The 25,884-nt window shown below is 36.8% G+C and overlaps 1 long non-coding RNA gene across 1 annotated transcript; it reads left to right on the top strand.

Annotated features, from left to right (window-relative positions):
- The first annotated feature begins 6,574 nt into the window (after positions 1-6,574).
- LOC136835515 (uncharacterized) lies at positions 6,575-25,857 on the top strand. Its single transcript, XR_010852181.1, has 3 exons — positions 6,575-6,864; positions 22,429-25,667; positions 25,726-25,857. It is a non-coding gene; the product is annotated as an uncharacterized lncRNA (long non-coding RNA).
- Positions 25,858-25,884: the final 27 nt, after the last annotated feature.

Genomic DNA, 25,884 nt, shown 5'->3' with positions numbered 1-25,884 from the left:
GACCACTGAGCTGATTAACAGCTCTCTTAGGGCTGGCCCGAAGGATTAGACTTATTTTACGTGGCTAATAACCAATTGGTTACTTAGCAATGGGACCTACAGTTTATTGTGGAATCCGAACTACATTATAGTGAGAAATGAATTTCTATCACCAGAAATAAATTCCTCTAACTCTTCATCAGCCGGCCGGGGAATTGAACTCCGTGACAGTCCGCAGCTCTACCGACTCACCCAACGAAGAGCTTAGTGCTTCGTACAATTATCCAACATTGGCCAAGGTCGTTGACTTGATTCAACCTCCTTTTTAAATGCATGGGATAAGGTGGCAACGTGTATTTTCGAAATGCCATTAAGGAATGCTCATTCAGTTGATACTAGCAAAACACCTATCTTTGCCCAGTAAGAAGAGTGGCAATTATGCCTCGGAAGTGTTCTTAATGGAGGGACACCTTCGGCTTCATAAGCGCTGCATAATTCCTCAAGAAAATAACCTTTCATGTCAGAAATGAAATGGCTTTCCACTAAATCTATAGCAGTCCGCTATCGAATGCAACAAGTTACAGATGCGGCATGAACACCGATAGGATATTTGAGAATGATTGTGTACATTGCATAAAGCACGCATAATGAAGAAAAGCACAGGGGGAAGTGAGAGTGAAAACAGTTTCAATACCTTGGAAAATGTTTTTGAACATACATCTTTTAATTCTTGTTCTTGCGATATCTTAAAATTGGTTTTAAGATAAGTAAAAACCAACAAATTTTCCACTCGGTTCCCATTGCCAATTCCCACCTTCATGGAATGGTGAGGGGGGGGGGCCGTTCATCTCAGCGTCAAACAGTCTATTCCAGTGCTCATTAAAAAAATGGCAAGAGACACATACACGAAGCCCAGATAAAAAGATCGGGCGTGTGTACTTTTTTTTCGAGGTGTTTGTCTCTATGCACATAAACCTGTCTTCATGCAACGTTATACTCAACAGTCACAGTTCTTCCGATTTCTCGGATTTACATTGTTAAAAAAAGTTAGTATATTGAATTTTTAGCTTAGAAGGTGACCGCCTTACGAACTGTACAGTAATGCAGAGTACCAGAATCCACGTGAAAAGCTGTACATGCATGCACAGACCATTTTGCAACTGGTTAGGTGCAATCACTTGCGAAGAGTTAACGGATACACACACCGTCACAAATATTTATCAAATACTTTTCATATACATACGCACACGCCCACCCTATACACACACGCTGGCACACACACGCATATATATATATATATATATATATATATATATATATATATATATATATATATATATATATATATATATACACTGTATATATAGCATACATACATGCATATATACATATATACGTATATATATACATATACACACATACATGCATACACACACATATATATAATATATATATGTATACATCCATATATTTATATACATATATATATACAACAACAGGACATCTTTCGGTAAATTAAAACTGAATTTTTGAGGTTACAAAACGCCAAAATTCTTACTGGAAATCACTCCCCTCTTGTAGTAAAATCGTAACTCCAAAATTTAGAATGGTAAAACTATTCCCATCAGCAGTTAGCCTTAAACTGCCCAGAGACGACAGATAAAGGCTAGAGCATCTGCTGTCAAAGACGGACATGGATGGACAGAGGGACAGACAGACTGACATTGAACGGGATGGGTGTGTCTGTTCAGACAGAAATGACTTGAAAGCGATGGACAGAGAGAGAAACCAAAGAAAACGAAATGTAGTAGTAGAGAGCTACTCAGGTCACTGACGTAGACTGGGCCAGTGAAAGAAACCGCAGTAATAACGATCACAAAATATACTGGAAAAAGTTGGCTAAATAATAGCTACGAAAATAGTCTCTCGTTTGATATGACAGACAAAGTGCTGACAGGATAAAGTGCGGACGGACAGACAAAGACCGCACAATAGTTTTCTATTACAAAAAACTAAAATGGAGTAAACGGAATGTGGTGTGCATTTTGATCGGAGGGGAGGAAATCAAAAAGTACGAAAAAATTTAAAATCGTAAATAATGTGAACACTGCCAATGGTGTTTGTATTTGCATACAAATATGATGACGCACCTAAGCTGATGCAAACATACTTTAAAGAAAATTAAGTCACAAAATAGTCATACTTGGGTAGAGATTAGTGTAGTGAACAACGCAGACATTTCTCTGTCATGCTCCGAAATGACTGTATTTCAGTAAAATAGGATGAAATTATATTATTATAAGAGATAGAATCTTGTTGACTGACCTTTACAGAGCGGTTAATTTCAGGTCAGTACTCTCCTTCAATAATAACGATAATAATAATAATATTTAGAATGACCTCTTAAGAACCAGTCTCTAAAATAAACCTTAAATGACACTTTGAAATTAGGCCTGTCACTGTTGACAGCCTGAGACCGCAAGGCAATTACTGAGGATTTTCTCGCCCTTAAGCAGATGCAGCTCTCATCATTGCGCGATACTCTTGTGGGCAAATGTTAAGTATACCTTAGTTTAACCAGACCACTGAGCTAATGAACAGCTCTCCTAGGGCTGGCCCGAAGGATTAGACTTATTTTACGTGGCTAAGAACCAATTGGTTACCTAGCAACGGGACCTACAGCTTATTGTGGAATCCGAACCACATTATAGCGAGAAACTAATTTCTATCACCAGAAATAAATTCCTCTAATTCTTCATACTCTTGTGGGCAAGCACCCGTGGTGGCATAAGTGGTCAATGCCGCTTAGCGTAAAACAACGCCCTGTCATCAAGAGTTGATTGAGATCTAAATCTGCATGATATGGAAAAGTTCTCTCTCTCTCTCTCTCAGTTGCTCCACAATAAACCTTTGCTCATTATACTGAATCAGAAAGATATTTTTGTACGTTTTGTCAGAAATCTACGTAAATAAAAATCCGCAGGGGGTAGTGCCGTCAGTGCACCTCATGCGGTGCACTGTAGGCATTACTTAAGGTTGTTTGCAGCGTGCCTTCGGCCCCTGGCTGCAACCCCTTTCGTTCCCTTTACTGTACCTCCTTTCACATTCTCTTTCTTCCATCTTACTTTCCACCCTCTCCTAACAATTGATTCATAGTGTAACTGCTTTGAGGATTTCCTCCTGTTACACCTTTCATACCTTTTACTGTCAATTTCCGTTTCACGCTGAATGACCTCATAGGTCCCAGTGCTTGGCCTTTGGCCTAAGTTCTATATTCAGTTCTATACGTAAATAAAAATAAATATTTTCTAAAATGTAATCAGTGAACATAAACATCTCTAAGTATCTTAAGATGTCACGCAGAATGGGTAGACTTCTAGTTTTCAATAGATCTTTAGGAATGAGAATGCTAGCCCCACATCCTTGTCTTGACCTCTCCTTCCAGTCCTCAGCAATTATTCTAGGCTAAAGTTGTTAAGCCAATGCCCTTAGCCACTCTCTTAGTAAACTAGTAAACAAGCACAGCGGCCAACTGTCAGGTTCTTATTCACCCATTAAATAGCATCACAACTGGTTTAAGAAATGTACAAATATTGTCTGCCTCATACAGGAATGAAACCGTGGTGTTTATTCACCCACACACACACACACACACACACATACATACATATGTACAAAGATATATATATATATATATATATATATATATATATATATATATATATATACCTATATATATATATATTGGATAAATAGCATGGATGTCCACATTCTGGATTTCACTTGGGATGAGGATATAGTCCATGCTCTTTAGATAGCTTAGTAACTTGCTCTGATGAACCCTATTCATTTGGAACAAACCCACAGGGGAATCGAAAGAATACGCTGTTCATTTTTGAAGTAACAGAAGGTAATAGGAAATATAGAAAGAAGAGATTAGTTTGAACAAATATCATAAATTGATAAAAAAAAAGGTAAGTAAATTATAAAACAAAGAGATTTGCTTTAGGCAATAGATCGGCTTTCACACATCATACTCGGGAGATTGTTCCACAGTCCTATGGTGTGAGTCTGGAACAAAGAAGTTCGACAAGGTACTTACTGTTGGTGCTGTTGCTCAGCAACTGGTCGCTCGGCGGAGAAGAGGATCAGGGCCACTTGGAATGCGAAAGATCTCCGTGGTCACATAACAGCTCTTGTTAGGAAAAGGAACCTACCGAACAACTCCCCCATCCACCCACGGCCTGAACTGTTGCATTGAAATCATTTTCATGGTAATTCGATTTCATGGCAATGATACTTTGAACTGGATATATAGGTTACCGATCCTATCTGGCATTGCTAATGGGACTGTCCATCTTTTTCTTTGTGCTGATGCTACATGAACCCTCTTCGTTTCCAATATTCGAACCATAAATATTTGGAATGTCGCAAGAGAGAGGGAGGAAGAGTCGTATTTCACTAGGTTTTCGCTTTGATTTCGTTTTAATGTGTTGCTTGAAATATGCTTACATGTAAGAAAGTATTACTTCTGGAAGGTAATTAAATAGATCGTATCACATAATGTTAGTGTTAGTATTAAAATTTTAGCAGAGTTTTCCAAACACAAGCGTGATCAAGAATGTAATATTTTGGTACCCAATTTTAAAGGCACCCTGACATCATTCAAATTTGTGCCAACAAATGCTTTCAAGACAATCGTTTCTGTACAATAGTTCCTTCGTTATTTTGTAAGGTTAGGCAGAGGAAACTGTATAAGTATGAGGCTAGAAAAAAACAATATTACATGAAACTGCAACATAATCATTATTGTTCTCGTTCGTAGATAGTTATTAATAGCAAGGTCACTGCCATAAGTTTGTTATTGCACGTACCTAATGAAATCCTGCAAGTTGGCGAGAAACTATTCCAATATCAGAGGTATGACATGACAAGGTAATTCAGCTCAGCTGAGATAGAATGGAACTAGTCGCCCATATGAGCGAGAAGATATTAATATATGTAATATGAACCAGCATAACAGGGCATGACCAATTAATGTTTCTCTGACCAGTTATGACCTGTGCGTTTCGAGTTCGCCGAGCTGTGTACAAAAAAAGGAGAATAAAAAACTAGTATTTCGCAAGGGGAAATGTTTATTTGAAAGTATCATGATTTTGTGCAAATATATTTCATTGGCTGGACAAACTTTATCTCGGACAATTTTATTTCCCCAGAATTAAGTACACAGAGTCCAGCGAAGGGTACTTTATAAAATTAAAGTTTTATATGTCAGTGCATTGTTTGTTTTGTTTTTAAGCAAGCATTGTCAAGTGGTGGGTGGAAAGCATTCTAATATGAACAAGGTAAATGGAAATACAATCTAACGTATCTTTAAGTAAGAAATCCTCGATTTTCTTTTCAAAAAGCTTGTATGAATTTAAGACCTTGTATATTTTTCCATTTTTTAGCCCCTTGTTCAGAACCATGGTGAATATTACTCAACTCTTTGACCTGTAGGTTATGCAATCATCAACACAACACGAAAAAAGGTATTATCTCAAAAATACCGGAAAGTAAACATGTCATTACCGTCGGTCAACCCTGTACGATTGTATGTTTGTTTTACCTTACCAGTCAGAAATCGACTGACCTCAATTGGATCATCGGCGACATGGAATTAGTATCTCTGGAGTGTGTACTGTAATATAGCTCACCAAATACTCTCTCTCTCTCTCTCTCTCTCTCTCTAGCTCACTAATCTCTCTCTAATCTCTCTCTCTCTCAGTGAATACAGTGGTTGTGTGAAAGGCTTGCTAGGTCAAGGAGAGTTGACTGTATGTTTGGGTTGCTTTTAATTCTTAGGCTGGGAAATGTAAACTCGATACTAGACAAAATTTGAATCTTGTAGATACGACTCCTTTAACTAGTACTAAATTTCTTGTTTTTTTATATGCCACCTCTCTAAGTCAGTTTTATAGACGTTCCATGTGCATTGCCCCTACTAAGGGTTTCCTTTGGCTCATCACGTCCTTTTTGTCCTTGTGATATAAAAGGGTACGTGTGGCGGATGGAGAGAAAGTTCCTTCATATGTCCTCTTTATATCCATATTAATAGCCTTACGGCGTCGCTAACGTTGATCAGTCCGACCAACACTTTTTTTTTTTTTTAAATACATAAAAATCGTCTCAGAGTGTTGCTTCCTGTTGCTTCCAGTGGACAGAATCATATTATGCCAGGTTTTATGGTCACAAGTCTGTATTGATCTTAGTTATTTAACATATTCTTACGAGTATTTTGGGTAAGAATAGAGATGAAATTCAGTCTCCATACTCCTGTGAACATAGCTAAAAGCTGTTCTGCTTTTAACTGGTTTCTGATTCTAAGTATAATGACATTCTTGTTGACAGCGGCTCCATATTATGATTGTTATTATTACTTGTGGTGGATTTGCCCATGAATTATTAGCTACAAAAACATGTCTTTACAATATCTTCCAAAATTCGTCTCCAAAACCATTCCAATTTTGCGAGAACAACTGAGGTTAAAGATTTAACTTCTAACCCCCCCACAACCCCCAACAGTAACAATTTCCCCTCCCCAAACCCATCTTTCGTCCAAGCAATTCACGAAGAGAATATTGAAGGTCTACTAAAAAGACGCGAGGTGCATATCAAAATAAAAATATTCCTCTATTGTTGTAATTAAATTTTATTATTGTACTTGGTTAACCCAGTGAAGTGATCTTACTGGTCCGTACACAGGAAAAAAAACAGAAAGAAAATTAAGATTAAAAATATGGAAAACGAGGTTTGAAAAGTATTGGAATACATGGGACTTTTCAGCCTTCCAGTCCTCCTTGTTCAATCGTCGTTGTGGAAGGACCTAGGAAAGCAGCAGAGAGGGTGAGTCGATTTATTCAAGTCAGTAGGTCCACTACTGGTATCTAATTCATGAGAGTTTATTGAGTGCTGCAGTTTAAGTGCAGATAGCGTCATTTTTTATTTTTGCTGAATTACAAAAGTGAATTTTGGGCTGAAAATCGTGAGGAAAAGTAGCCGGTAAGCAACGGCGCAAGTCGGGGTTTCCGGCTTCCGGATTGTTGGCTTCATAGTTTTCCCCGTCGAAATTTTTTTATGGTTATCTTAGGCTATCAGTTAATAAGTGTGAATAATTACGGCATGTCTCCGGAGAGGATGAAACGGACTTCGGTTTTGGGCAGTAGCCCAAAAGCTAGGCAACGTCTCGTTTCGTTACACTTAACAAAAATGCATGATTTGACCCTAATCGGTTCCCAGTTTGGATTTTAATCTCATTGATGTTTTTATTATATAGAGTATATTTTCAGTTTATCAGAAATGGTAATTTTTCGGAAGACTCCAGCCAGCCATTTTTGCATGAAAAACCATTTTGGGTTCTTCATGCAAAAATGGCTAGGAAGTGATAGGGCATTAAAAGAACCTAAAAATACCAACCTAACGTAGCCTATAGGGGTGTTTACTGTTTACAGTTTTGCCGTATTAGCTATGGAGGGGGTGGGAACGCTGGTATTGTCTTATGAGTCGTAATTTATTTTTCTGTTAAGCATTTGCGAAGGTTGTGTATTGAGAAGAAATTTTTGTATTTTACCCAAGAAAAATATAAATTATAACGTGGGAGGTGGCTGGAGTCTTCCAAAAATTAACCATAAAAAATTGAGGGGCAGATGCAGTACAGTACTTTGGTGTATTAGTTAACCATTTACCCAAGCTATTTACTTACTTGGCTTCTTATTCAGTCCCCACCGGCAGAGTTACTTATGGACCCGCAATTTCATTTGGTCCATACACACTTGAGCGAACCCAGTATTAATAGTCAAATAATCACAAGACTCATAAAATTCCATTTTTATTTGAAAGACTATTTTCAGTACAATTTTAGGGCTGCAAATTTGAAAGTTCTAAACCAGCAATTGAAGTGTAGCTAGTCTTGCGTTGACTTCTATCCCGAGGGCAACACCCTTTATTATTCTTGCTGCTCTGTTTAGTGCTGCAGCCTACTAAGTTGTATCAGGTTGGTTCTGAAGGTTGCAGTAACCCACTATTAATAGCGCGATCACGAGTTTTTTTTAACTGAGAAGGACTTCGCGCTGCGTCACTGCGTGCGTAACTTCACGTGTAAGTTGTGTGTCAATATTGTTCAACTACCTCTCAATTTAGGTGTCCCTTATTTCAGTTTTCAAAATCTGGTCACCCTGACTCTGTTGGACCCACAAATTCATTTGTGCAGAGAAATTCTGAGTGCCTTATGGCGTGCTCCATATTAATTGTCAAATCCACACTATCATAACAGCTAAAAATAATAACGGAGCTAAAAATTGTAATTTTAAAACTATTCAAAAGTGCGTCTGTGTTGCAGTAACTTGAAACAACCTGTAGCTAGGCTTGTGGTAGATGACTCAGTTTACCAAATATGCCAATTCTGTACACTAAGTTCAACTTTTGAGGGGTGACATCCAGTCTTGTCATGTAGATGTATTATACTCCGAAAGTCAGTTTAAATATGCCCCACCCCATAGCTATCGAAAATGTAACCAGTAAGTTCAACTCTTCGGACCTTCGCTATCCGGGTGGACCAACGGACTGTAATCTTCTGAGGCACAGACCATAGTCAGTTCTTATCGAATGATTTCGCAGAAAATTCTTAATTGAGTTAGTGACTATCCAACTCAGTTTTTCTCATAACTTAAGATTAATCTGGTTAAAACTCATACTTTGTTTGATTTGAATAGAAAGCCCCCGCCTCACACTCCCTTCCGACGCTCATTCCCAGTGGAATTGATTGATCTGGGCAAGGAAGGGTTCCCAGTTCTCTAAAGCAGACTGGAATGCTAAAATGATTAAAGGGAAAAATCGACGTAAGGGCAATCCCTAACTGCTCAAAAGGACTAAAGTTAGTATCCGGCAATTTCTGTTGATTTTGTTGCAGCATAGTCATTCTACACTAACTAGGTGCCCATCATTACTTTTGGGCTCGAGGAAACTTCCCACTTTTTACAGAATGTAGGGTAAATAATGAAGCGCAGTGCCAACATTGAGTAAATTCCTATACTGAATAAAAAAAGAGGGTGGGGGGGAACAAAAGTTTGTTCCATTTGAAACTTCAATGAAAACCATTTATACAGGATTCTGTTAGAAAAAAAATTGTTCGGAAGCCTAAAAACACTATGCTCGTATTTAAATTGATGACCTAAAACTTTTTTTTTAAATATACATTCGCAACAAGTTATGAAGTTTCAACTGTAGTCATTTACCCGTAGGTTCGGAAACAAGGTAATCGTCCAGGAAACTGGCAGAAGTTGAGGCATTACATGTACCTTCAGTTACAACTGTTTTAATTGTTGTACACTTTACGAACACCACCCGAATTGTGAGATGCCTTTCGAAAAAGTGTATGCCCTTCGCTTCAAGTACTGGGATTAGCTGAAATCCAGAAATCCTCTTTAAATTCTGACATTAGCTGTTTGGTCAATCTTTAAGCAAAAGTTTAGACCTTAGCTCTACGTAATCCTATAATACAAATTCTCATACTAGCTAGAAATTCAGGCCTATATTTGAGCTAGAGAGATTTGCTCGAAGGTCACTTCTCCTAATAAACGAGAACTATCAAGAATTGGCCTCATGGTCATCATAGTATCCATTTATCGTATTTGATTTTATCTTTAATTGATGTTCAATTTTCGTTAAGATTTTGATTTCAGCTCGTACCATAAAGGTTTTGTAGCAGTTTTATGGACGATCTACATTTAATATTTTCCATTTTAATATTTTCCATTTAACATAGACATAAAGACCGCCATGAAGTTATATTAGGTGAGCAAGGGCCAAAGATCATAATTAATCCCTGGTCGAGGTAATGTATGATGCTTTTTTTTTTTTTTTTTTTCAAAGAATGTTGACGTTAATTCTGGATTGCTTTAGGAAGTACCTGGAATTGCTGGTCTATGACAACTGTTGGGCGAACAGTAACGTAACCAACGCAAGAGTTCGTTGGTATTATATTGAGAGAGGTTTTTTTTTTTTTTTTACATTTGTTGCAATAAACTCAATTCTTCGCAATCTAAAGGATAGTTCTTTTTCCACAAGATGTTGCAGCTTTTCGGTTGATGTTGCTTTTCTTCATTTCCTTTTTATGAAATCCAGTACTTCGTGTCTATTGATTGGTTCTTCCACAATGGTGTGTAAAGCTCCCGGGAGTTGGATGTCGTTCATTGTTATGTTGTGTAACTGACATACACTTTACAGACTTTCGTAATTGGCAAGTAGTTTTCTGAATGCTGAATTGAAGTGGTTTCTATCCCCCAGTCACGTGCTTTTGATGGTTCAAATGATACACAAAAGATAACCATCTTGTCACACATTTTTCAAGTTTCAACGGTTACTTAACTGCTTTAAATGCTTAGAACTGTAAATTTTCACTGACTGAGAATAAATCCCAGTCGGGTGTAGGTGCATTGTGTTTTGTCCTGTTTGGTCTTGTTTGAACAAGACATCAGTTAATTGCGTGACTGGTTTACTTTCCGTATTAAGTGTAAGGGAGGAGTTTACAAAATACCGCTAAGTTACACGTTAACCTGATGTACTCTCGTTAGGGGCAGCCTGAAATTTTAGATGTACACAGTGCCTCTAGTTCTCACAGGGCAGTCAGTCCGTCGAGATGAGTCCGACCATTAGGACTACAGTTTGGCTGGATCCTGGTTTGGCTTGAAAATATTTTAAATTTGCTCGACAACGTTAGTTGCACTCGACGGGTTTAGGAGATTTTTTAGAATGTCTAACATCGCCTTCAAGCCTTGGCAAATTTAGCTAGAGTTATGACTAAAATTCTGGTAATCGATTAATTCTAGGTAGTTATGCTGCGATGTATAACAAAGACTAAAAGAATTTGATAAGATAAAAACAGTAAATGCGTAATGAAAACAGGGTGGGAAATTACTTTCTGTTAATAAATATTTTAGATAGCGTTAAAGTTAGTTCATTATTTTAAATAACGTTAAATATGTTTGTGCATTATTATTTAATAAGATACTTTCTTAAATGCTGCTACAATGGCATACCAAATTATTACCCAATGTTCAATTAAGACAGCCAAACTATCACAGATCCACTGCCTGGGAATGGGTACTACACTATGCATAACTGAGCTCTCTTGCTACCTGTCAAAGCGAGAATTGCTATGAAGAGTATGAATCTTGAAATAAGCACACTTCCAGGGCATTATACCAGTATAACTCCTCGAAGGAGCATGGATTAATGAAGGCTAGATGTAACAAAATTTGAAACTGATGTTTTAAAGGTGCTAACCAGAATTGAAAAGTTAAGAGACGTTCAAAGAGATGAACGGGGGCGCCTAATCAAAACGCTATCCTTCAGGATGGAATTAATGCCGATTTGAAGACCTCCAAAAATTAACCAAAAGAATGAGGGACGCCATGCGGAGAACGACGAGAATTAAATAATTTGACAGGTAATAATTCAAGTTACTGAACATGCTTGCACGCCATCACCAATAAAGATTTTAATGTAAGGAGACTAAAAGGGTAGACCCACAGTCAAAAGTAAATTTGAAAAGGCGGGTGTGTTAGTTTCACACAACCCACCAAGTAGTATTTAGTATAACAAAGGGCACAGATTGTTGTGCGAAATAATCTATCCGTGTATAGAGTTAAGTCACAAGGCATGTTCTTTTAGTTATATTGGTTATACGTACTACTATAACGTTTTAGTTAAAAGCACCAGTCATGCTCCCTCAACACGAGGAGGAAAGACACGACGGGTACTCTGGTTTGCCCGTAATTCTCTGGCTTTTAAACAGTGTTACCAGATCAAACAGTCCAAGGCATCTGTCTATGACGTCATCTACACGTGATCGCCATTCACCCACAAAATTGGTAACAGTATCTGCCCTCCGTGTATTTACCCCTCGAGTGGAAGGGGCTTTATATGTCAGCTTGAAGCATCCCACCAAAAATGTGCTCAGTCGAAACTTAGCTTTTTAATGAAAACGAGAATTAGTCAATATTAGGAGAAAGTCGTCAGATATCCGTATGCATGGTAAGTCTGGTAACTTAGGAGGCTGTAAAATATAGGCCTTCAAAGTAGTGACTAAATTAGTGTCATACTGGTTAGCTATCGTAGCTTGAATTATTTAAAAAAATAACTCGCAAAACTTAATGCAACCAACGAATAGTCAACAAAAGACTAACTACATATTGTTTCGAGTTATGGAGCCAAGATGAATTTGGAATTTCGGTTTTAGCAGTATCAAAATTGGACACTAGATTCTCATTTGATATTTTGAGGAATGAAGACAGTCTTTCTAGAAGTAACTAAAATCGTTTTTATTTTCTTAATGTTAATTATGGTGTTGATTTGACATTTAGTATGGAGTATGCCTATGATTCTTCGAATTTGTGGTAACGTAGGCCCATATATCAAATGATTTTGCCTATGATTCTTCGAATTTGTGGTAACGTAGGCCCATATATCAAATGATTTTGCAAGTCCCACAGACCACCTTCAGTGGAGTAATATGAAGCTCAAGTGTCAGGCGAAAAATTAGTCTTATTGGGAGTGAAATTACCGGGCTTCAATTTGACGAGTGCCAAATTAACAGGCTTGAGAAAACCTGGCTGAAGTTAGCGGGACCTAAAACTAGCATTCGACATAAGTTACTGTATTCCCTCCACTTAATTGTGTCAATGAAAACGAAGTTTAAGAAGGGAGCCATTAAAACATTTCATTAAACATATTCTATTAAAGACTAATGTACAATGAAAAACAAAGAGGATGAAGTGCCGTTTGCAGTGTACTTGGTACTGAAGAATAATTTTCTACATGATTCTATGTTACTAAATTTTAAGCTTTTCTGCAATCAAAACATTCAATGGTGCTAAACGCTTGATCTGTTAAGTAACAAGGTATGCCAGTGAGGTCTAAATAGCTAATAGCCTACAGTCCGGTTGTTACCATTTACTATAGTTAACGTGCATATGCTCCGCCGTTTTCTTTCATTCGTATTTACACCGAAGAAAAGTGTTTCAGGAGGGACCTTAGCTATGTCTTCGCTTGCGCCGTTTTCTCATTTTTTTGGTGCTTGTAACTTAACAAAACGAGTTAATGTTTGCAAATGAAAAGAGAGTAAAATAGTTAAAATACATTAAAGATGACGGAAAATCTGTGGTATACTGAAGGCAAATGGAAACTACGAGTACAAGTTTTTAAACTGGCTGCCTTACCCCCAACCTCTCTCTCTCTCTCTCTCTCTCTCTCTCTCTCTCTCTCTCTCTCTCTCTCTCTCTCTCTCTCTCTCTCTCTCTCTCTCTCTCTCTCTCTCTCTCTCTCTCTCTGAAGGATGGCTGAATAAATAAGTTGATGTTTCTGGAAAATGATATTCCCATAGCGAGTCTGCTCATTTGACGGAATTTTCAACATGATGGATTATTGTACGGATATCCCCGTAGGTGGGTAGCGCTGTCAGTGCACTTGTAGGCATTGCATAAGGTTTTTGCAGCGTCCTTTCGCCCCCTAGCTGTAACCTCTTTCATTCCCTTTATAGTGCCTCCGTTCATATTCTTTCTTCCATCTGACTTTCCACTCTCTCCAAACAATCGTTTTATAGTTAAGCTGCGAGGTTTTCCTCATGTAACACCTTGCTGCCAGTTTCCCTTTCAGCGCTGAATGACCTCATCTGTCCCAGAGCCTGGCTTTTGGCCTGAATTCTATATTCTGTTCTATGCTATTCCATTGTACGGATATGACTTCCGTTAGCTAGAAGCTAATTGAAAAGGGATTTCTGGGTCTTATTCAAAGCCGATATATTCACGGACCAGCTTCGGACCACACGGGCAGTTACAGTTAAGATGGCTCATGCGTAGAAAAAAAATATATGGCATAGTGTAAAATGTTCTTTTACATTAAATTTGGCACTGATTTCACTTCGACTGCTACCATTTTCAAAACAGCGAACTGCCACATAATCCGGATCACGCTTTTCGTATTTTTGTCAAGAGTATGCTAACATACTTGGGTATATGGTGGTGTACAACATGGGGAGAAGTGCAGAAAAAATTTTGGTTCGCAAGACAAAACTATATCGAACTTGACTTCTTGGTAGTACTTATATTTAAATTAGTATGAATGTTTTAATGATAATTTGCGTGATTTAACCTGAATACCAATATTAATGGCAACTTGGAAGTTCACGATGTCTTTATATAGTATTCAGTGTCAGTACAAAATAGGCAAACTCCTCTTTATGACACTAGCCTTTTTCTTCCCTTTACCTTTAATTATGCTCCATGTTTGTTCTTATGTTTTGTATACCTATGCAAACTGAATAGTTGATTAACTGACGCAACACAAAAAATGACAGCTTGTGATTTCCTTAGACCAATGGTACGATGGCTCCTATTTGCTAAACCAAAGGAGAATAAATTCATATCTTGTGAATATATTTGGTTGACAATTTATCATCCTGGAAATATTTTCATCCTTGCTAACAAACCCATTTCACAATAGGATAAACACGTACCGTTAACAGCATGTCTGTGCAATTGATGACTTATTCTGAATTTAGTTGCTGTTTTACCAACATGATCCTAAACCAAACGAAAAAATGTATCCGTAGCATAATATTTAGTCAATTTAAATTAATGCAAAAAATTAACTTTACATTGCAATATTATAGCTACTTATAAACATACTAGCTATAACTGCACGTGGTTAGAGCGTGGTACAGTAGTTATAGGGAAGCCCAAGGTAAAGTTGCCCATAATTCATTACCTGTGTACACCACGTGGAGATTCAAGTAGGTTGTTTTGTCTGTCGAAAATACCGCCCTCCATGGTAGATATTAACCCAAAAATTAATTAAAAATCTAGAAATGTATATAAGTGGAAATAATCATTAGATCGGCCATATTTTGAGTAATTTACGACTAGTTACATGTGTTCTTGCAGAATAATTGAACCCAATAACTTTAACGTAATGGTAATGAGTTTTAAAACACCCTGAAACTTGTTCGGTAACAAGGTGTGCTAGTGAGGTCTAAATTTTCGGACAGTTCGCTCTAGTTTTCACTGGTCTTTTTTTATGAATAGGGCAAGATTTTTTTTAAGCGTCTCTAACTCGTACATCTCTGAAATATCCTCTCATTTAATGGCCTACCGTACACCAACTTAAACCATTCCTCACTTTCTCCGAACAAGAAGGAAGTTTATGTAACCTTGATGAACACAAATCTAGATCAATCCAGTTTACTAGGAAGAAATGGTTCGCCGTTATAGGAACACGTATATCTCTATCAATAACAATTGGTTTATCATTCGTCATAATAACTTATTCGAATCTGAGGGTTGAGTCTTCAAAAGCATGTATTGTCTTAAGGCCAAGTGAAAGAGGTGGTCTGCTCACTTCCCCCAAAATCCCCCATGTAGGCGGAGCTTCGTCTACCTCCTTATTGCGTAAGCAGGTGAATTGCCGTAATGAGCAGGTACCTTAAGTTACGTCATCGCCTACGTAGTTACCCCCCCCGGTAGGAGGCCACTCCACCCAATTGGGTAGACCTTGTCTCTCTCGGCCTTGGTCTTAGTATAGAAACGCCGACAGTATCGCAATAACAAACAGCCTCCCCCTCCCCCTTCTCTCTCTCTCTCTCTCTCTCTCTCTCTCTCTCTCTCCTCTCTCTCTCTCTCTCTCTCTCTCTCTCTCTAACTGAAATCATTTTTATCTTTTTTCCTTTTAAGATCCAAGTTAACCATTCCGAACAATGTTCTGCCTGTCATTTGCACTGTATACCTAATTGTAAGATCCGCAGTACCTTAGTCTAAATTAATAGCGTTTATCTCAAAATCTCATGATGGAGATTGTCAGAGTTTAATGCTTGTTCTAATTATGCTGTCATATACTGTAGGTACCGATGATCACTGTTTTCGAAAAAAACTTTAATCCACTGGACATTGTGGACGCCTAAGGTTTATGTTTCTGCTCGAGCAAAGAGTAAATTTCCGGAATAATTGCTAAAACCTAATGGACCATACCAAAATGTGTATGTAGTCATCGAGTTGTGGGTGAAGTTAAATACGTTGAGGGGATCCAGGTATTGGAGGTTAACCCACTCCCACTCCCCAGCTAAGGTCGTAGTCTTGGGTAGTAATTCTGTGTGCGTATCTTCGATGGATGTATTACAATGCATCAAATAACATACAGATTCAGGTCTTGTACAGGTTATCTCCATTTACCATTAGACCCCATAGCTTTCATATCGGTAAAAACACTACTAACGTTTACCTGATTTTCAACATGAAATAGTTTTATTAACTGAATGCTAATAGTTACCTGAGTAGCAGGTACTAAACTTCTGAAAGTTTATGTATGTGGGAGGGAGGGTGTGTGGATCCATTCCCTAGCCCCCCCCCCTCCCCCCGCCACTTTCTTTGTTTCCAATGCATGTTTCATGGGAATATTTATACTGAAATGTTTTCAGGCACGGTAGTGAGCTCATTTCAAGAAAATGATGATTTATATGAATTGTTGACTGGCTTCAGTACATTTAATAAGTTGTTTTAGCTCGGAATTTATCATACTCAAACAGCTCTTGAACAGCAACTTCAACTCAATGTCTGCTGATAATATTCGCTCTTCTGGAAAAATAATTTTGATTAAGGATCACATATTAGATGTATTGGAAGGAAACTTGTCAGCAGGAAAGGAACTCCCTTGACTCTCAAACCTTTTATCGCCTTTTGTGCTTTTTCTATGGTTTTGCTGTAACTGGCTGGTTACTTTTGCCAGATCAGGTACACTTAACCCTTACCGGTGGTTTGAGTTTTTCAGGCATCGACTGTTGATTTGCTTGCTTTGTCTTACGTTTCTTCGGAAATGTTTCCCTACATATGGTGCCTTATCTACAAACGGTGTGCTGTATACCTCATGCTATTCAGGGTCACTGATCCTCATTGCCTTGTTTTCTCAAGCTTGGGTCCTGGAGAAGTCCACAATTAAATCGTTGTCCATATAGTTCTTTACATGATATCCTGTTCGGTTTGCTGGTGTTTTCACTCCTACCCCCAATTCTTTGTGGGAATTATTCTTTGCTGTGCTTACTCAGGTATTCTTTATAGATTTTGTCAGAGTACAATGATTTTTAATATTGTTACACTTTTATACTAGATAAAGAAAACTGAAGATGATAACGTGCTGGTCCAGATGAATAGCTCAGAGATTATGATGTGATGAATGTTATGGTTGTTCTGTATTCGGTTTCACCCCGTAGCACTGCCAGTGCACCTCATGCGGGTGCAGTTCGGCAATACTTATGTTCCTTGAAGCGTGCCTTCGGCCCCAGCTGCAACCCGTTTGTTCCTTTACTGTACCTCCTTTCATATTCTCTTTCTTCCCTCTTACTTTCCACCCTCCCCTACAACCGATTCATAGTGCAATTGCGGGGTTTTTCTTCCGTTACACCTGTTACTGTCAATTTTCGCTTCAGCGCTGAATGACCTTATAGGACCCAGTGCTTGGCCTTTAGCCTAAATTTATATTCAGTCACTGCATTAATCAGTTGCTTACATTTACATTTTCATGAGGGATTATAGGAGGACTTCAGAATTTGACTTAAGAGCTCTCGGCCATGGTGCATTCTCTCTCTCTCTCTCTCTCTCTCTCTCTCTCTCTCTCTCTCTCTCTCTCTCTCTCTCTCTCTCTCTCTCTCTCTCTCTCTCTCTCTCTCTCTTGTAAGTAGTTAATGTAGTATGTTTTTGCCTCGTGTAAATAATCCTGAATGGCATTGTTGTTTTCTCTCATGTGTTCAATTTAACTTGCAATGTGTTTGTGAATAGTTCATGAAAATGTAGATGAATTCCAACTTTCTAGTATAAAAACCTCCGTTTCACAGATAAACATGGAATTTATTACTGACTAAAATCATACCTCATCTACGAGGAATTTTTATTTTGCATAATAACTAAATGATGTACGGGTTAAGTTGAACCTAAATTGATTGTTCTTTTTGGAGGAAAGTTTAACTGATGAACGTCTTTGAAGAGGGACTGTGGTTTCAGGTTGTAATGAATAACCTAATGGCCATCGGCAGGATAGGTGAGACTTGAATTTTGAGAACTCATCCCAGAAGACATCTGGTTGGTCAGCAAGGGCTCACACTGGTTTGATATGCTTTCAGCACCTGCTTTGGAGTTCTGATATTTGTATGTTACAAATGCTGACTATTTCAAGTGCTCAAGTCATTGGCGGAAAGGTTCCAGATTCTTGAAAACCTTGAGTCTATGCATTAAATACTACATTAAGTTCTTGGTTTTATTGTTTTTTTTCATGCCGATTGGCTGAAAGGCCTCGTCTGCTTTATAGTCGTAATTCTTTGATAATTTGCATATAATTGTGATATGTGGGTTTTGTTAAAATCACTGTCACTTTTCTTGTGATGGCAGTTTTTAAGAGGATGCTAAAATTGATATATGCTTCCTTTGATCAGTAGTAATTTTATTTGTATACAGCTACCGGATGTTATGGAAACGTTTGAAGCACTGTTCTTTTCACTGGACGTCAATATTAGATCCAGTGATGGACTACAGAACCGTAATAGAAAAGGTCTCCAAATTCTATGAATCCAAAATAAAAACAAAGCATAATAAAAAAATTCTTGTAAATGAAAAGCTCATATATCTCAAGAAAATTTGCAATTTTTCAAGATTTCAAGTTCCAAGTTGAATGTGGCGGTAATGAACTCGTCCAGTAGTAACTGACGTTGCATGTCTTCAGAAGGATAGGGAGAGAAAGAAAACATGGCATTTAAATGACCTGCATTAAATATCTTACAAAATAGTATATTCAGCCTTTTGAGTTAACTTGCAAAGGATTTGAATTTACAGTGATAGGGGTTTCTATTACAGCATCAGAAAGAAATTTTAACCTGGAGGTTCTTTAGAGGCCTCTGAAATTTAACAAAACTAGGTGATCAAATTCCAAACCTAAATAATTATTGATGTCCTGAGGCTCGCAGAGCTTTTTAAAAATTTCTGAGTACATGATGCAGATTATTGAATGAAAACTAATTTTTATTGCAGATTTGTTTAAACAGCAATAAAGTAAAGCATTTGAGAAATTAAAACATTCTGAAAGCATAAAGAAAGATAAGCAGTGTGGCTTAATGACAACCTCAAATATTTGAAAGTACCAGGTATTACACTTAAGTGATTGAAGCTTTCAGCTCATTTCGTTGGGGTAATTTTTTTGTCTTAAAGAAATATACAATATTTTACATTTTAATAGTATTACAATCAGAATTTAATCAAAGTTAACGTTACAAAAACAAATATTTTATCATACCATTCAAGTTGACAAATATTTTATGTACATTTTACAAATCTATATTTCAATGTTATTTTCTGTAGTTACCCATATAAGATTTTATCGGTATATCTATTTTTATTATCCTTAATTCCATAAACCGTCTGATACTATCGTTTTTCTTAATTAAAAGAAAAAACCTTGGTATTAACTAGGAAGAATGATTGAATCCTGTATTCGAGCCGGCAGCAGTAAAGGCGAGTTTAGTGTTAAATCGTAGTGAAACTTGAGACAACCAGCCCAAAGCAAACAGCTGCATGTAGTTAAACGTTGTGAAACGTTTTGATAAGGGGATCCATTTGCCTAGACCTCCTATTATCTATAATTCTGCACCATGCAACAACGCAACCCGAAGTTCACTATCAGGAGAATGGATCGTTGCAATTTAAGTAGCATTATGTGCATGAGCAACAAGCATGTTAAGATAAAACCACAAATCATGCATGTGTAATAAACTGAAAGAGACCAGGACACTATCCTGAGAAACACCAGAGATTGCACTTCTGTAATTTCCTTTAGTGCCCTTCAACTACTCGTTCCGTGTTATAAGCTAAACATTCAGAAATAATACCGAATGCTCTCGGAACTCCAATCTCTTGGTTATCATGAAACTAGGGCTTCATGGTTAACATGGCCAATTGCAACATTAAAGTCAAGACCAATTTATACATATTTGTACAGTACTGTATTAGTAATTTGCAAGAAGAGCAACACAAGCATCTACGCCTTGCAAAATCAAACTTTTTCAAAGGAATAGATTATTAATTTCATCAAAGGCGTTCAGAAATTTGCCAGCTATAGGTCAAAACTCAGCAGATATATTAGGTAAAAATTAACTGTAATTGGTCGAGCATGAACTACCATTCCCTTTGTTCAGCTAATGGAGTAATAGTCAATCCTCCAAGATGTACAAAAAGAACCATTCACAGCTAGGAGCCAAATAATCAGCAGCCCTCACAAAAAAAAAAAAAATGGGTTTACCCCTCCATATTATCAAAGGTCACGTAGAATATTCACTATTTATGAGATCAAAAAAAGTTACACAGCCAGTTTACCTTTTTAGAGAAAGCAGGAATGAGGAACAATGTTTATCTCATTACTTGCTTACGGTCACACCAGCTGAATGTTTGCTTTCCTTTGATCTGTAACAGCCATCTGTTAAAACAGAGGAGGAACTGCAGTGGGTACGTCAGAATGTGCACATTTGAGAGTATTGTATTAATTTTCTGTTGAACCATAAGTCAGTCAGTCTACCAGCATAAACCAGGCTTTGTCTTGAATATGACAGTTAAACAACAGAGAAGGAATTTCCTATCAGTTATAAACACTCAAATGGGAGAACACGTTCAACTTCCTTTCAGAACTATGACCAATGTTAATATGAAATATTTTAAATGACCCTCCAGTCTGCTTTTAGATTTCATATTTATTTCTAAGAGTATGATTTATTAGGCACAGCTTACTCGGTTTTGATCATAAAGCAAAGTAAAGTATGATAGGAAACCCCGTATGAAAGATCATCCTTGCTGGCTATAACACGAGGGGAAATCATGAATTCTAGGTTCAAGCAATTACCAGTCATTGTGTGGCATCAGTTGTGGTTTGTTGACAACCAGGTTCAGAAGTTAAGTCAAAGGCTCACCAGCCATGACAGTCAGTAGGGGTAAGCAGAACCCAAGCACTTACTTTAGTGACAATTGAATTTAAATAACCATCATAAAACAGATTGTTTTTTTTTATCTCCTTCCGGTATCCTTGAGATGATGCTTGTGTAAAAATATTAACTAAGTCCGTAATTGATTAAACATAAATGGGATCCCCAACGCAAACTTTTAATAATTAAATCTCATTTATGCCCCTGTAATAAAAGGATACGAAGTTTATCAGTAATGAACCATACTGTATTGTTATGGTTTGAATATATGCTGTATTGTATTGGGTAGGTAATGTTTTTGTCATAATGACTGGTAAAACCACAATAGTTTAGTTACACCACCTCCATCATTTCAGTGTATCAGAAAATTTAGGTCATAACTAAATAGGACTTGATATAACTTAAACCTGCTTTCTGTCATTGTATTTCACTAACCGAGAAATGGGTGGCACAAAGCTAATTTCCTTGTTCCATCAGACGATTCAACTTTTGAATATAGTATATGAAAATATAAGATTTGTAGCTCTTCGAAATAAGTATGAAGGTTGCAATCTTTCTTATATTGCTGCCCCGATTGTCCATAATTTAACAGTAAAATTATTAGGTTCACTCTTACTTCAGGCGACCAAATGGTATGAAAATGTATTTCTTCCGAATAAAAGTGCTCAAATCTAAGCATAAAAGTAAATTTGTTCATTTGCACCGCGATTTCTCACAACTATAAGTATATACTATGAATATTTCAAAACTTTTCGGAAATGGGAACGACACATTAGATTGTCCATAGTTTGATGACATTAGCTCGTGCAGAAGCTGAACTTCGAAAACGAAAAAAGAAATAGGGTTAATAACACTTCCTAATGTCTTGTCTTGTCTTTGTCTTTTACGTTCCACTGTACAGGATATCGCAGTGGGGGGAAAATTGAATTGATAGAATATTCGTAAAAATCTTAAAATAGGAAGATTAGCCATGAAATCCTTGTAAAGGAAACCTCTGCTGGTGGTTGGGTTGCCTTATTATACAAATCGAAAAATTGGGCATGGCAAAACTGGGTGGAGGTTAGCTACACGTAGCTTCCGAATTACTTGTCCCTTTCTTGAAAGGTCATTATTCTGAGCGCATAACCTCAATTATTTGCATTACTGTTTAGCAGATGTTTTTCATGTTAGGCATTTACGTATGTATGTATAGGAAAAGTCTTAAAATTTTAATTAAAATCCAAGTTGAATGGAAATAAACTATACTTATTGTAATTTCTTTAAATGAATTGGAATACAATAATCTAATAAGAAGCTTTCATTTAAAGTCCAACTGCGTCGCAAATCACTATATCATGCATATTGTAAATGTTATTCCTTCTAGTGAAGGTAAAATGGTGACATACTTCATACATTTCCTCTCTTTACGACAGGTATCATCGCAAGAGGAAAACCTCCAACGACCCACCATTAGCATCCTAACCTGAAGACCGGCATTTCGAAAACTAGATCATTATACGAATAAGCCATCAGACTGGAGTGGACAGCAAATCCGTCTGTCTTTCGCAAGTCGACAGCTGTTCATGCTCGAGTAGATAAGATGATAATGCTTCAAGATATAATTCTTGCAAAGATTTCTTTGGTCCAACAACAGCAAATTTATAACGTTGAAAATTAATCCAGATGCAGATTCCTGTCTCTAATTTGTGATCGAGGGGTAGCGATTGAGAAGGTAACCAACAATATATGACCAATATCAGGTAAAGCTAATCTATATTTTTTTTTAGTATGTGCTGTATATGTATATGATGGTCGAATACCATACGCAAATTTCTCCTAACATGCCTAAACATATTTCATACTACCTTTACTTTGTCGTGCCAATGACTACCTAAGATTTAACAGATCTCGTACCCAATTCAGATTAGAATATTAGATTTGCTTTCCTAAATCAAATACACGTTCCTTAGGACAAACAACGCACGGCGTAAAATGTATCTTAAGGTGTCTGTGTTATTTGATTTTTTCGATAAAACTTGCAGATTTTTGAAAGATGATAAACGATTGTATTGTTAATTCCGTTCATTTACTAACATATTCATCACCTTAAAAATGTTCACCTGCTATTGAATGTTATCAGTGATCGTTTTTATTCTGAGATTAACCGAATTTATTTCTAACTAGTAGATGTGACCTTTCTCCAATCGCCCCCGCCACTCTTTCAGTAGTTCTTTGTATAATAGTCTGTAAAATCTTTTCAAACGCTCAGTTTTATGCTTAAGATCGAAATTAACCCATCTTCACCGGGATAGCTGATTACTAAGTTTACTAGGTAGTTTATATTAATTTTGTCTTTTACCAACGCGTGAATATTTTATGCTTATAAAGCCCAAATACACCCTTAATATCGGATAAGTTCCTGTTTAGTCTGTAGCAAATCCAAAAGGCATAGGTTTGCATCCTAGCGGGGCAGATTTGCTTTTCATGTAAGCATTCTTTTGAGCGTAATTACCAATTTATGCAGAACCCCAATTAAGGGTGGTTTACAAGGTCCACAATGGACTGTTCAAAGAAAACGTTGACTTGTTAGTATTGCAGTTACTGAAAAAACTCTGTACTTTAATGGCTAAGTGTCTCATACTGAAGCTGTGTTAGGGAAATTTATGACATCTTTTACTTTTTTGACAAATATGTCAAGTTTTGGCAAATATGTCAAGTTTTTGGAAGCCAGTTACTTGTAATGGTGCAAGTTTTGGTGACACTGGTCTAGGTTTAGCTGACATGTTACAATCTAAGACTTGCGGATAAGATTTTTTTTTTTATATCATTACTGTAAACTGGTAATTATTTCAGTGATAAATTTTTATAGTACAGTCAGGCTGGTAATCTTTGGTACATCAAAGTTGCACTGATAATAGTATAGATCCAAAATAATCCTGTAAGCCAATATAACGTTAGCTGAACGTGACGGACTATTTGATTCCTCAGTTTTTTTGGGGGGGAGCCGACAAAGCCAATAAACTCATCAGTTACTCAAAACTAGTTTGCTGTTACCACAAAAATGCCCTTAGTAGTAATTTTACATGGAAGTTTATTTTTTGTTAGATGACCAACCTTTCTCAGGACTTCCTTTAAATCATACTGTAATAAAATGAAAAAGGTTGATGCCTTAATAACATATTGCCATCGAAGTTTGCTGTGGTAGTTGAGTTTTGGTTGAAAATTGTCATATTTCTATAGTGGGAAAGGTCTGTTCATTGCTTGCCACAGGAACTAAATGTGTTGAAACAATACTCAAGGTAAAGGAATTGGAGTGATTTAATTTCTTCGTCCCACTCTTCACAACGACTACTACTCCATCCTAGGATTGTGTCTTCGCCCGTATGGGAACCGTCATCATTACCCACTTTTGGACAGAAGACTGCCATATCGACTCATGATTATAGCTCTTAAACCCCATAAGTCCTTCTATGTTTGTGCATATTTAGCGTTTTAGGTTTGAAGTCAAAATATCTTTAATTATTTAAAGTAATTATCCAAATCCCATATCCTTTTTAAAAATTAAGGATCTATATTCTCAAATGTTACGTGGGTTTTAAGTTTATCCACTTAATTACCTTCTGTTGTAAAGTTATGTTAAACGACTGTCGAAAATTATGAATGCTGAAGGCAGACATGACACACAGGGCTAATAAACAATAATAATTAAAACATTAAATTTTTTTTACAAAAAGTATAATGATCTTCAGCGTTTTAAGTAAGACCCTAGCACCAATGTACTAGAATAGATCACTAAGGTTTTAGTTGTGGAAGGATCACTCCCCCAGCCTATTCAAACCAGCTCTACAAATCTTAAATATCAAAATAACTAAATATAACACTTGCAAGCAAGCGTGTAAACATGGGTAAAAAAAAAGCAATGGTAAAACATGGGTAAAAAAAAAGAAAATCACACCTCAAATAAAACTAAAATGTGATAATCACACCCTGGAATACACAAATACATGCCAACAAGAAAATACATAACTCATACTAACATATATTAACAATTAAAGTAAGGCTAAAAATATGATATACCTATTTAAACAATTACAAAAAATTAAACAGTACTACCATCATGAACATAACTCACAACAGAAGGTAATATCAATAAGTGGAGATAAACTTAAACCACATGCAACATTTGAGAATATAGAGCCTTAATTTTTAAATTAAATTAGTTTGTGTAACATAATCAACATGGGGCCCCTTATAAAACCTTATTGTTTTGAAGATATAGTATTTTGCACTGAATTTTGAGGATGTGTTTTTTGCACTGTGAATTTTGAGGATGTGTTTTTGCACTGAATTGTTTTGAAGTCGAAATTACATTGTCCCGTATTTTGCACTGAATTGTTTCTTGAGGATATCGAAATTTTGCACTGAATTGTTTTTTGAGGATGTTGAAATTACATTGTCCCGTATTTTAGTGCATTTGCTTGGAAAGTTCACATTTCACTGATAATAATTTCACAAAAGTTAAATGGCTTTGATGATAGTCTGTGTCTATGAAATTCAGCCATGTTATACTGTTATATATATCACCCAGACCAAACCACATGGGATCATTTAAGATATCGCCAAAATTTACTGTAAAGTTACAACTTAAGTGCTGGCATGTTGTACATAAGGGGTGGTGGTGTATGGTATGTTACAATGTGGATTTCATAGGGGGTGGTGGTGTATGGTAGGGGTGGTGGTGTATGGTATGTTACAATGTGGATTTTCAAATGAAAGTTTTGCCTAATGTGTATGTTATGTAAATTTGTATTCTGGCAATGCTTTAAGTAATACTGTGTGTACAATAAAACAAGATGTTCAATGATTTTGATTTCATTAAAACTAAAATG

Source organism: Macrobrachium rosenbergii, chromosome 55 (assembly GCF_040412425.1).
Source record: "Macrobrachium rosenbergii isolate ZJJX-2024 chromosome 55, ASM4041242v1, whole genome shotgun sequence".
In the NCBI taxonomy this organism is placed as follows: Eukaryota; Metazoa; Arthropoda; class Malacostraca; order Decapoda; family Palaemonidae; genus Macrobrachium; species Macrobrachium rosenbergii.
The sequence above is the reverse complement of the archived record's forward strand: the minus strand, read 5'-3'. Positions and strand labels throughout refer to the sequence as shown.